Source organism: Aythya fuligula, chromosome 5 (genome assembly GCF_009819795.1).
Source record: "Aythya fuligula isolate bAytFul2 chromosome 5, bAytFul2.pri, whole genome shotgun sequence".
Lineage (NCBI taxonomy): Eukaryota > Metazoa > Chordata > Aves > Anseriformes > Anatidae > Aythya > Aythya fuligula.
The window spans coordinates 59213205-59225286 of NC_045563.1; the positions used below are offsets into that span (position 1 = coordinate 59213205).

The following is a 12082-nucleotide window of genomic DNA, read 5'->3' on the forward strand; positions in this document are numbered from 1 at the left end:
AAGTATCTAAAACAAAAAGCAAGAAGTCACATTTTATTCTGCATCATAGCACATGTTCAAAGCTGAAAGGGCTGCTGATACCACTGCTTGCAGTGAGGCTCCACAGATCAAGGTACTGAGATTTAGAAGGGTTAATTTCAGCTAACTGTCAGTTTTGATAACCACTACAGGTCACTTCTTATACAAGCCTCCCAGGTCGAATCCACTTCCCCTGGAATTCTGTGTTTCGGTTTTCTTTGATCAGCAATAGAGAGAAATCTGTGCCCTGTAAACTTCTGTTCTCACTCTGCTGTGGAGTGCTGGAATGCTGATTTTAATCTTTTTTTTTTTTTTTTTTTTAATCTTCTCTCAGCTCAGTCAGTAATACTGGCCTTCACTGGGAGCACTTGTAAAGTGCCTGAGCCTGGGCATCATGCTGGCATAGCCACAGATAGGGCAGGACTACCAGTGAGCTGGATCACTGGTGCCACTTTCCCCCTGAAGCAGACATTCCCCAGTCCCAGACCTTCATCCCAGAAAAGCGTTAAGGAAGGAGATAAGATTCTATTTTTAAGCATCAGTTATCAGCCTTGTGCCTAGTTCAAATATGTCTTCCCTCTTCTATTTCATGCACAGATTAGCTGTGGACTTAGGATATGTTGGAAACTAGATTAGGTCTTGCAGATTTTAAGTGTATGTACACAAACTTCATCTTTATAGTAGCAAATTGCATTGATGCTCACTGAATATTAATTTAATAATTATTTTTATTTCTTTTATATATATTTTTTAATCAGAACACCAAATATAATTTACCCTTTTTATTTTAAAGAACTCGTTCAAGGTTTATTTAAGGGGGTATTTTTGATAACTTTGCAATAAATCTTTGTTTTCCTTGTTCCCTGGGCGAAAGAAGCAATCACTTATTGAAGTTTCAGTCTCTAACAAAAGCTTATTAAGTTAAATAAGAGTGGCAAATACTTTAATGAACACATATTCTACACTTATGTGAGGTACAGTGAAAAAGAGACTAGTAATTTTCCATTCATTATTGTGTAAAATAGCACCATTTATCTCTAATCAGAGGGTTTTAGAAGCCAGTTTCTACAAACAAGATAAGAAAAGCACTGATTTACATTATAAGTGTTGTGATACAGAATTACGTATTTAAGCTATATTATATTATTGGCTGAATGCCTATAAGAAATTACAGCACTTCAATTGCAGGATGAAATATTGTATTGAAAGGCTGCTATTATATTTCATATAAAATAACAGAACTATAACTGTAACGCTAACTTTTAAATACTATTAATGACTAGCACTATATTATGTCAATAAATAGTGATTTGGTGCTCGTAAATTAATTTCCCAGGCTGTTGGTCAGATTACTCTTTTTAAAGGCAGTATGTTAAAAGTACTATATTTTACATTAGTCTGCACAAGATTAACTGTAATTCAAGAATCATTTCTCCTTTCATCAGAGAACGTGAACTTTATGACGAGAACTTTGCCTGTGGATGTGTGTATATAATGAATAAGTGAATAATTCTTAGCAGTTAATGACTCTTTATTGTGCTGGGATCCTCACTTACAAAACAGCCCCAAACTGTCAAGCGTTTGATATATGAGCTCCTACTAAATATTAGTTCTCTCAAATACTATATACATCAATGAGAACGAGTCCTTTACTGCCATGAGATAAAGTAAGGATCACCCTCCAGGCAGATTTTGAAGAAGAAATGCATGGATAAGAAGATAAGACAGGAAAAAGTGTTAACCAGATTCATGTTGATTAGTGGAGAGTGTTGAGAAGAGATCGTTCTGTAGACACCCAGACATCAGCTGCCTGCTGGTATAGATGGAAATCAGTATAATGAATGTGGTAGGGGAATTTTGTTTAATAATAAGTCCTTAAATTATAATGTATTCCGTAAGAAATTATGCTTCAGAAATGAATAAGCAAATGATTATTTTTGCTTGAGCAATTTAAAGAAAGCTAGCTCCTGCTCCTAAGCTGGAAAATCCCATCTTCCGGCAGCGCAAGCTAGTAACAGTCTTGGACTTTCTTCAATAACACCTCAATAATAACAACAGCCTGTGGTGATTTAAGACCTAGATTTTCCAGGGCCAATTTCCTTGTAAAGTATTTCAATTTCATAGCCTGGAACAAAAGCCCAAGTTTTTGGAAAAACAGACAAAATACTGGGGGTTCTCCAAACAAGATAGTCCCCTTGCTTCTCAAGAGACCCCCTCACCCTCACTCTTTCATTCAAAGGGCCTTATGTTAAAATACAAACAAACATACGTTTCCAAATGGATATAACAGACTGTTCCAAGTAATTTGTATCAGATGTCTCTTCTGGGAATTTCAATGTCTTCTGCAAGACCTCGAAGTTGCAGATAAAGCAGTGGGCTTCTCCGTCTTTGGCAGGAGCTGACAGCAGCCCCACTTCAACTGGATCTGCAGTTGCAAGGCAGCAGATTGTTAGGTCTTTTTCTCAGATCTTCGCCAGCACAGCCCTTTCAGACTCATGGAAACCCTTAGGAATATGTTTCTCCTTGAGATAAACAGATCCACAAGCTGGCTCCCATTTAAAGATGTGTGAGAAGGTGTTAGTCGTAACCTTAACACTTTGAATTTTTTTTCCATCTTCTATTTTTCTCCAAGTGAATCAAGGCAAAGCAGTTTTAGAAGCTGCTTAGAATATCCAGAAAGACCTGTAATATCCTTACAGTGCAAGAATCTGTAAGATTTCTCTTAACCGTCACGATTGCAAATAAAACTACATTTCATGCTTCTAGCCAGGTGGTTTTCTGGAATTCTGTGTTCCCTGATATCCCCACAAGGCTTTTTTTTCAACTTCAATGCGTGTTATGGCATAAAAAGTGTTGCACGTGAACACGAAAACTTGACAAATCTTTTTTTTTTTTTTTTTTTTTTTGTTATTTTTCCCCAGTATATTAATGAAATAGAATATCAAATTGTGACAATTAAATTTATTTTCTTAATGATTTGCTTCAGGTAATTCATTCATAAGTCATTTCTTTACCCTAGAGATTTTTTTTGACACATCAAAGCCAATGTTGTGGTAAAGAGAATGGCAAGAAGCCGTATGTAGAGGGTATAGATTCTGAAATACTGGTACTGTGCATTCACAAAGCCTTTGGTGGGCTGCAGAATGATGGAGCTTCTAAACAAATCTTCTCTTCTTTGCCTAGGTAAGCAAACAGATGAAAAAACAAAACATACAGAACTAATGAATACTGTAGGAGCTCCCTGCTCTAATACCAACAAAAGACCACAGCAGGAACAAATGGTGAACCTCTTGCTTTTAATAACAAATGTTACATTCTATCCTCAGAAATGCTTGTAAAGCTTTCGGTAGATAAATATTTGTATCCGAATGGAAGAGTTTAGTTCCAAAATTGAATTGACTGCATGTTTAGCATTTATCTTTTTTCTACTTTCACTCTACAGTTGAAGAATGGAAGTGTGCCCTTTGAAAGACTCAGAAAGCCTTTAAAACCAGATGGTGGCTGTTCTCAGTGGGCCTTCAGGGAGAGTAGGAGGGCACCTACAGTTTGAGTATCTTCAGGAGAGGGAGGAGACAACTGTTACGTCTGGTTAACGGGTGAAGAGAGGCACTTTTTGGCAATGCTTCTCACAGGGTTTACCGCTTCAGTTTCTTCTTGGACCTACTCCTTCAAAGCTCAGAGGTGCAGGAGGGCAAGGGTTGCAACCTGCTCCTGGAGAATGATCTCGGCCAAGTATTACGTATTTTTCAGCAGACAAACACATTTCTACTATTGGATAAACAAGCCCCAGACTCAGAGTAGTGTTAAGGCCCCCATGACAACAACTTGTTTCTATTTCCTCATTAGCCTACCTTCCTTTTGCACCCTCCTTTCTGTTCTTGTGAGGATGATTGCTGCAAGGAACAGAAAATACCCTTTAGAAAGGTAAAGGTAACTAGAAAAAAACAGAACAAAAATTGCACCTCACTATGAGGTTAGGCTTGCACTGCAAGGCACTGCTGGTTTTTTGGCAAACACCAAATCAGAAGGAATTCTGAGCCACAGTTATTATTTTGGCTATTTTTCAATACCGTATATATCCTATACTAAAAAAAAGTTACAATAATTTAGAATTTCCTGTGCTTCACTTAGCCAGATAAATACTGGACAGACATGAAGAGCAATTTCTTGATCTGAAACCAGTGGAAATGTTTATCATTTGTAGTTGTAGTGTTTCAGTGTAATGACAATACATCAAATGTTTTAGAAGATTAAATACATATTTTTAGTATCGGATGCTTTGTGCATGTGTCAGAGAAACAACATACCCTGCATTCCCAGGACATTTTTGTTAGGAAATATTGGTCAAAATCAGCTTAGCAGAACATGGATAAACTTGTTGTACCTTCCAGAGTCATAAATGTTTTCTTGCTTCGCATTTCCATTCCAAAGAATACATTTCTGCAAAAGATCGTGATGTTTTTGTTTTTACTGAATGTAATTTCTCCCCAGAGAAATACTAACTAGCTTACCTATATGCTCAGTATTGCCCCAGATACAGCATACATGTGTTACTGCGGACGAGAAATTACATACACACTTCAGAAGTGAAAAATGGACCTTCTACTAAAAGCAAATCTCTTTAATTTTGATGAGCATTGGATTCAGAATTTGTCGCTGCAGCTGAAACAGAAAACCTGTAAAACAGTCTCTTGGGCTTTTGGAAGAGAGACAGAAATAACCTTATCTTTGCACTGCCCCTGCTGGTCTTTTTAGCAGGAATCTCCCAAGAATGCTGAGCTAGAACATACTTCAACTAAACGACACCCTTAATCATCGTGCTAGAATGTGAAGGATTTGGGAAATGTAGCGATATTTTCATCAGGATGTTATTGTAGGAGATTCTTCTGGTAAGGAATTGTGAATTAATGCATTTTCCTTGCTCAGATGCTGAGGTTTCATTTCTTTGAGTACTGCCTTTAAAGGAGCCATTAAGAAAACAATAGGACCACTCATCTAAAATAAAATAATGTAATTAAAAAGTAAATCACCGCTGACACCAAAGTGTATTTAAAAGCAGCTGCAGTCAATAAGATGGTTGGATTTTAGTGCGCAAAAATGAAAGGCATGCAGCCACATGGGACCAATAATGCTGGGTGATTTATTGTAGTGGAAAAGTGCAGAAGAAATCAGTAGAAACGTGGACATGAAAGAAAGAAAAGAAGAAAGAAAAGAGAAACTATGAATGTTTAAGGCTTCTTGTCAGTTCCTGCAGAGCTTTAAGTTCCTGCAAGGAAGTAGTGATTCAGAGACCAGGGCTTGAGAAATACTGATAAAATTAGGATTGTGCTCCTGATCAGCCAGGGAGAGGTACTCAGGAGCAGTTTGGAAATGCCCGTGTCTTGGAAGCACACAAAGAAATGTATGCATAACAGGTGTAACGAAAAAAACTCTTAATTACTTCAGCAGTCTGGTCACATACTGTTAAATTCAGAGTCACCTGTCCATGCTTACAGTAAGTGGTGCCTTCCTTCGAAAACAGTACTAATCTTTGTGTAGTTCAGTTATTTGAGAGCTAAACTGCTGTTAATTGTGAACAATTAGATCTGCACTTGCAAATGTTCCTGTCTGTTGTATGAAGCGGCTCTGACTCAGAAAATGAAGAATTGGTAAGGATTGGGATCTCTTCAGATCTTTGAAATAGTCTGTGTGAGAAGAAGAGGTTTGTGTTCATCTACGAAATGATCAGATTGATTTGCAGACTGTGAAGCTGGTTGGTTAAAAGCATTGAACTTTGGCTCGGTAGTACTGGGTTTTGTTCTCAGAGCTTTCACACATGCTTGCTTGACAGGAGAAAAGTTTACAGGAAGAGATAATGCTCAAAATTTAAGGTAATTCTAAAGTTCAAACATTAAACGTGTTTAATTAATGAGCTAGCTGGTGGAGTGGGGGGTGGGAAGAAATGTGAAACAGCAGGAACAGTGCATGAGCAGAGAGTACTGGATCTGAGTTCCCGGGCTCTGAAGGTAATTGTAGCTTTTCCTGATAAGCAGAATGTATCTTACGGGACATTGGATTTCGCTGTTTCTTGACTGTGTGATTTCCTTCTAGTGCATAATACCTTTTTTCTTATTATTATTTCATTTCATCTGTGTAGTTCCTGTGAAATGTTATGACTTGTGTTGGGGTGTTGGCACAGCAGGTAGCTCCGCACAAAGTCTGTTGGTGCACAGAAAGCTTGGTTTGGACAATTGTCAAGATTGGATGGAGTGGCAAAAGGTCATTTGCTTTCAAACCAGGGGAGAAAAGGATGAGGCCAAAAAGGTAGTTTGAGAGAATGTCTTTTGAGGGGTGATTTTTTTTTTTCCAGGCAAAGATTATAATGAAATAATTCCATTATAGGATGACATAAAGCAATCTGCTTCCTTTCTAGATAGTATTGGGGAAATTAAGTGTTCAAAATTCTCATATATCTCCCTTAGGTAAGTGCCCTCATTTAGAAATCCATTCGAGCAAGGTGCAGAGTGGAAAGACACATTTGTCTGTCAGGTCAAGGTGAATGCCAGCTAAGGGCCTGGCTCTTAGCACGCCTTTTAGATATGTTTTGCATTGGTCTTGGTTTTGTGAAAGGTATGTTTTGAGCTGGAGGTTGTCCTTATCTTTACTTGGTTAATATAATATTAATGTCGTCAATGTATTTCACAGACAGTTTGATCATGCTTGCTGGGTTAATTAATGTCTTAACCACAAATTCAGATTGATGGTCCGATATGTAGATGGTGGTATATATCTATGTAGTTACACTGAGCTTTCAAAAGGTGGGTTGTGAAGTCATTCGGTTTTGTAGAAAAAGCTTGGTGTCCCTACCTGTGCTTGTGGAATAACAGCTATCACTTCTTGAGATTTACAGATAACTCCAGCAGTGCTGTGGTTGACTTTGCCTTGGTTTCTGTGTCTGTATGATGGTGCAAATGACTTACAGGAGAGCTCTAGAACTTAATAATCAGTAAAAGCATTTTTAACCAATAATGAGGCAATGTACCACGAAAATACACAGTGCTATTAATCGACTCATCAGACTTTATAGAGAATGCCACAGTAATTACATATTTTACAGTCTTCCTGTAGTTAGTCTGGAGCAACAACTCGGCAGTGCTGTTGTGTGTGACCACTCCCATCAGTCTGTTTCAGTGTGCAATTGCAGTGCCAGGAGAGGACAGGATGAAGCCACACTGTGTGTGCTGTGTGCTTTTGCATCAGAAATCATTCATTCTGATGAGGCAAGGGACAACGTATCTTTGAAGTTACTCCACTGAACAGAGTCTAAGCATTGGCTTCAAAATGAGATGCATGGCATGCCTTGCTGCTCTGATTATTAACCCCTTTGGCTGCTTGCCCTGCAATAATGGAGCAGTTCTAATTTTTTTAGAGATTAGTAAAAAGAAAATAATTTTACTTTAAGGGTTAGGAAACAGTTTTAGTAAGATAGCGTAACACCTGGAATTAGGACTTGAGTGGGGAGCAGTCTGGTCTGCTACTTTTGTACAAGTAAAGGAGAATAATGTTTGTGTTAGTGCTCCGGTGTCAGTCCCCCAGTATGTCTGCGAGGAGAGGGGACTGGAGGGAGAGAAAAGAAAGATGAAAAATAAATACCTGTATACATTATCCCTGACTTTAAAAGGTTGAGCAAAATTCTAATACTTTTAAATTCGGGTTGCAGAGGTACTAGAAAAGAGTTTGTTAGATGCATCAAGAAAGCCAAATCAGGTGATATTAGCAGTAATGTGAGTTTTACTCCTATAATGCGAAGCATGCTTTTTTGGCTCTAAACATGTCACTGAATATTCAAAACACTTGTTTCATGGCATAATAATGCATTGTGTCATTTCATGGTAACATGACTAAGAACAGCGAAAATTTAAACCTAACTTCAAGATCTAACTTCAAGATAATCCCATGCATAGGTTGGTGTAGGTATCATTTCAAAACAACCATAGGAAGTAGCAAGGGACACACGTCGCCATAAACATGGTTAGCAGCACACTTAGGTACTGAGCTTTAAGGTGTGCCCTTGCCAGTTAGGGCTCTTTTACAGCTAAAAAGAAAATACATTTATCCTGACCTCAACCGCAGCGATTGCCTCTAACTCTTCTTATTTTTAGAATGCTTATTGTGGTGAGTGAGTACAGTGCAATATGGTGAATGTCTTTTTTAGAGGGTAAACTTCTGTTTATATTACTTAATTTTGAATTATTCTGATCATAAAGCAAGTATATGAACACTTCAGCAATTTCATGTCCTAGGGATACTTCAGAGTCCTTCAGAGGCTTTCATTAAGACAGACATATTTTTGCGCGTCTGGCTTATTACACAGACAACTTTACCCAGTTATCTGTGATTGATTGCTATCGGATGACACACAGCACTGTGGCTACAGGGTTTAATTCTTGCCTCTCCGTTCTGTCTGCTGTTCTGAGTAAGCAACTAGAAAGCAAAACAGCTAGAAAGCAATGGCAAGCTCTTCCCTGGCATGCTTATGACACCAATTGCAGATGTCACTCTAATAGCAGCTCATCCTGCTTTAAAAGCTGTAAGTCTTACATAATTCCTCTTCTAATATTAATTCTGTGCAATGACACGTGAACTACAGCTATATTAACCGATCCAAAGATACCTGAAGCAACATGAATACTCTCCAAGCATCTAGTAGCATGGGCACCAGTTGGGGAGGTAACCTTCATCTGACCTCCTGCACTGCTCTGAGGGAACAGTTAGGGCTTACAAATAGCTTACAAATACAACAACAACAAGAAAAACCCACCGCTAACAAACATAGTAGCATTGCCCAACTCTCCAACTGCTAGAGATAGAGAGGCAGAGCAGGGAGCCAAGGCTACCTAGTGCAAGCCCCTGAAGTTTCTAAGAAAAGGTAAGGAAACTTTCCTGGGTTATTCCGAGTTCCTGGATTTGTCTCCACATAACTCAGAATCATAGACTGGTTTGGGCTGGAAGGGACCTTAATGCCCATCCAGGGGGCAGAGACCCCTCCCAGCAGCCCAGAGCCCCATCCAGCCTGGCCTTGAGCACCTCCAGGAATGAGGCACCCACAGCTTCTCTGGGCAGCCTGTGCCAGGGCCTCACCACTCTCTGCCGAAACAAGGCCCCTCTGTATAAAAATCCGTACTGGGACAAAGGACAGGAGGATTATTTGTCGGAGAAAAACAAAAGCAATCCACTCCCCTAAAAGATAATCCTGCCCTCAGGAAAAATAGCACTGTCTGTCTCTATCTTGATCTAGCCGTCCTAACTTAAAGGAGTGCAGAAGCAAAATGATGCAAAATTAAAGGATGCGGAAAGGAGCAGGGTTATCCGGCTGGAGCCGCTGTCCGTGGAGGACTACGTGGGTCACGGAGGGCAGGCTGTTGTCTGCTGTTCAAAGGGAGGTGAGGTGCGAGGAAGTGGGGTGGGAAAGGCATCCCCTGGCCAGAAAAACGGCAACACCTTCACTCCACCAGGAGAGCTCTAACATTCCTCTTACAATCCTGCTCCTCTAAGTCTGGTTGGATGGCTTCGTCCAAAAGCTGAAAGAAGTGTGTTTTGGCCATTAAATTCTGAGACAGGTTAATGCCAAAGCATAAACCTTGAGACTACCCAGTGCAAGAGAAATGGTCCAGGGGAGCAGAAACCTGTTTGGCACAGCAGGGGCTGAGTGGCAAGGGGGTGGGAGAGATGTGAAGCTGCTTTCTCTAAAAGAAATCTGTTTTTACAGGTTATAGAAAACATAACTCACAATAGGCTCCTTAATTCCTTAATATGATTAAAGGCTACATTTTCTTTTTTTTTTTTTTTTTTTTTTTTGAGGTGGTGGCAGGCGCAAGGAATGGTAAACAGTGTCTTAGACATGGCATCCTTAATCAAGGGAAAGTAAGCTGCTGGACAGCAGTTAAAACACATTTAAAATATTTATATTGTACATTCTGAATGAAAAGAAAAAAAAAAAAAAAGAGATTGGTTTGTGAAAAGTGCTAGCAAGGGTCAGGAAAGCTCACCTCTAGGGCTAACTTTCCGGTCCTGTTTAAAATCACTTGCTCTTATCTGAATAATTATTTCTGTTACATTTTTACATTCAAGCTATGACTTTTGACTAATGCCTGAGAGAAGCAACAGGATGAATAATTGTAATACCTGGAGTCTCGCTGTCAGTATTTACCAGCATTGTTCGCAGTCCCTGTTCTCTGGGCTGTTTCTCAGAGCAGACACAGTCTTCTCCTGAGGTTTCCTGCTGATATTTAAGCAAGTGAAACTCACTTATTCCTGGCATGCCCAAGAACCTGTCTCCATACTTTCATCCATGCCTGCTTTGAAACTATTTGAAGGAATCTGAGCAAAAAATGCTGTAGTTACCTGAATGTGAATCTGGTGAGTGAATGTAATCCTTTCAAACACTTCTGTCTGTGTCTCCCGTGAAGGCAGTTTCAGCTGTACTGCTTGCAGGCTGCCATTCAGTTGCATACATCTGGTTTATTGTATGTAGAATGCCTCAGTGTGATGGACTGCTCCTTGGTGTGTTTTATTCCCCTCATTTCTTTTCCAGTGTGCTCACCATTTCCAGATCGTGTGTGAGTTTAAGATAACAGTAGCTTTATAGCACTTACATATAGTTTTAAGGGGTGGTTTAATCTAAAGCATTGATCAAAGTGGGAAAGACGAGGCAGAAGGAGGACAAATGGATTATTTATTAGATCAACCTGTTAAGCACAGGGTGGGAATTACCGTGCTTATGGGCAGCTTCCAAACCTAGTTTAATTCCCTACTTTAAAAAGTTGCCATTCCTAACTGTAGTAGAAAGGTCTTCCCTTGCTTTTGGCAAAGGTAATTTAGGATCCCAAAATGTTCTTGTAGTCCTAAAGACAGCAGAGTATTCTACGCGAGTGAAGACAAATGTGCAGTACAAATCAACTCACAACCAAGAAGTGGCTCACAAGGGAGACCCTTTCCCTACAAAATCTGCTCAGCCACAGCAAATGAGGGTTCCAGTCCTTAGCACATACCTAGGGCTCATTAAGACATGCTGCTAAGCTTTCTACTGTGGAAAAATGAATTATTGCTTTATTAGGACACCCTAAATTATGTAACCACACCTTAATGGAAACAAAATAGAGCATATGATTTTCACTGTTGCCATTAGCAACTGTTCTGTTGTTAATTTCAACCTACATTCCCCTCCTGAAAGAACCACAGAATTGAAGGAAAACCGTGTGGGACAGGTAATGCAGAAGATTTGTTAGCGCAGAGTGAATCAGGGCTTTGGGGATACATGCTCAGGGTAACGATGAACATACTGCTTTTTGCATTCCATCTTAGTAATTTTTAACAAAATTGGGAATTTTAATTCCCATAATTCCTCTTTAAAAGCTTTTTTTAAAAGTGCATTGTCACCTAGCTTCTGTATAATCACAGTACTGAAATTATAGCTCTAACATATTACCATAATTTCTGAAAAATACAGAGAATACCTATGTTTTAGGGAAAATGTCAGCCTGATTATCTGTCAGACAGGTTTTTCCCTGTAGAAGTAGGTGCAAAATTGCTAAGTAGCCAATTCAGGAAAGCTTTCCTTGCATCACAGCAATTCAGCAGGGACTATCTGAAGCACTGGTTTACTTGTGTTCCTGAAACTGGACCTGTTTGGATAGAACTGGATATTTCTAGAGGGAAAACTCAAATCTGTATGCACCGTGATCAAATACTGAATCCAATTCAGTCGTATTTATTATATATCTTAAATTATGTGATGTTTTCTCAGCTCCACTGGCTGCTGGAGGATTCACAAAATCTCTGTCATATAAACAGAGTATTCAGAGAAAAATGAGCAAACACAGTCCTGGTATAATTCCACTGCCTGAAATGGATTTTTGCTGTTGTTTAAAGTAACCCCAAGTCTGTGCTAATGGGTTTAAGTATAATCTGCCCGAATGGAAGTATATCATACAATTACACAGAATTTAGTTACCATCAAATGGTAGCGGTAAGTCTTTTTCTTTAGTTAGATTTCATTTTGTTTTTTCTTCCTTCAGATACAGTC

General features: G+C 39.2%; 1 protein-coding gene and 1 long non-coding RNA gene across 2 annotated transcripts in view; one reads left to right on the forward strand and one right to left on the reverse strand.

Annotated features, from left to right (window-relative positions):
• SPON1 (spondin 1) overlaps positions 1 to 12082 on the forward strand; it is a 179325-nt gene that overhangs the window by 135615 nt on the left and 31628 nt on the right. The window lies entirely within an intron of this gene.
• LOC116489470 overlaps positions 2744 to 12082 on the reverse strand; it is a 101238-nt gene continuing 91899 nt past the window's right edge. The window contains exons 3-4 of the long non-coding RNA XR_004253297.1: positions 3870 to 3911; positions 2744 to 3197 (exon numbers count right to left, since the gene is read on the reverse strand). This is a non-coding gene — a long non-coding RNA (uncharacterized LOC116489470). The remainder of the gene's footprint in view (positions 3198 to 3869; positions 3912 to 12082) is intronic.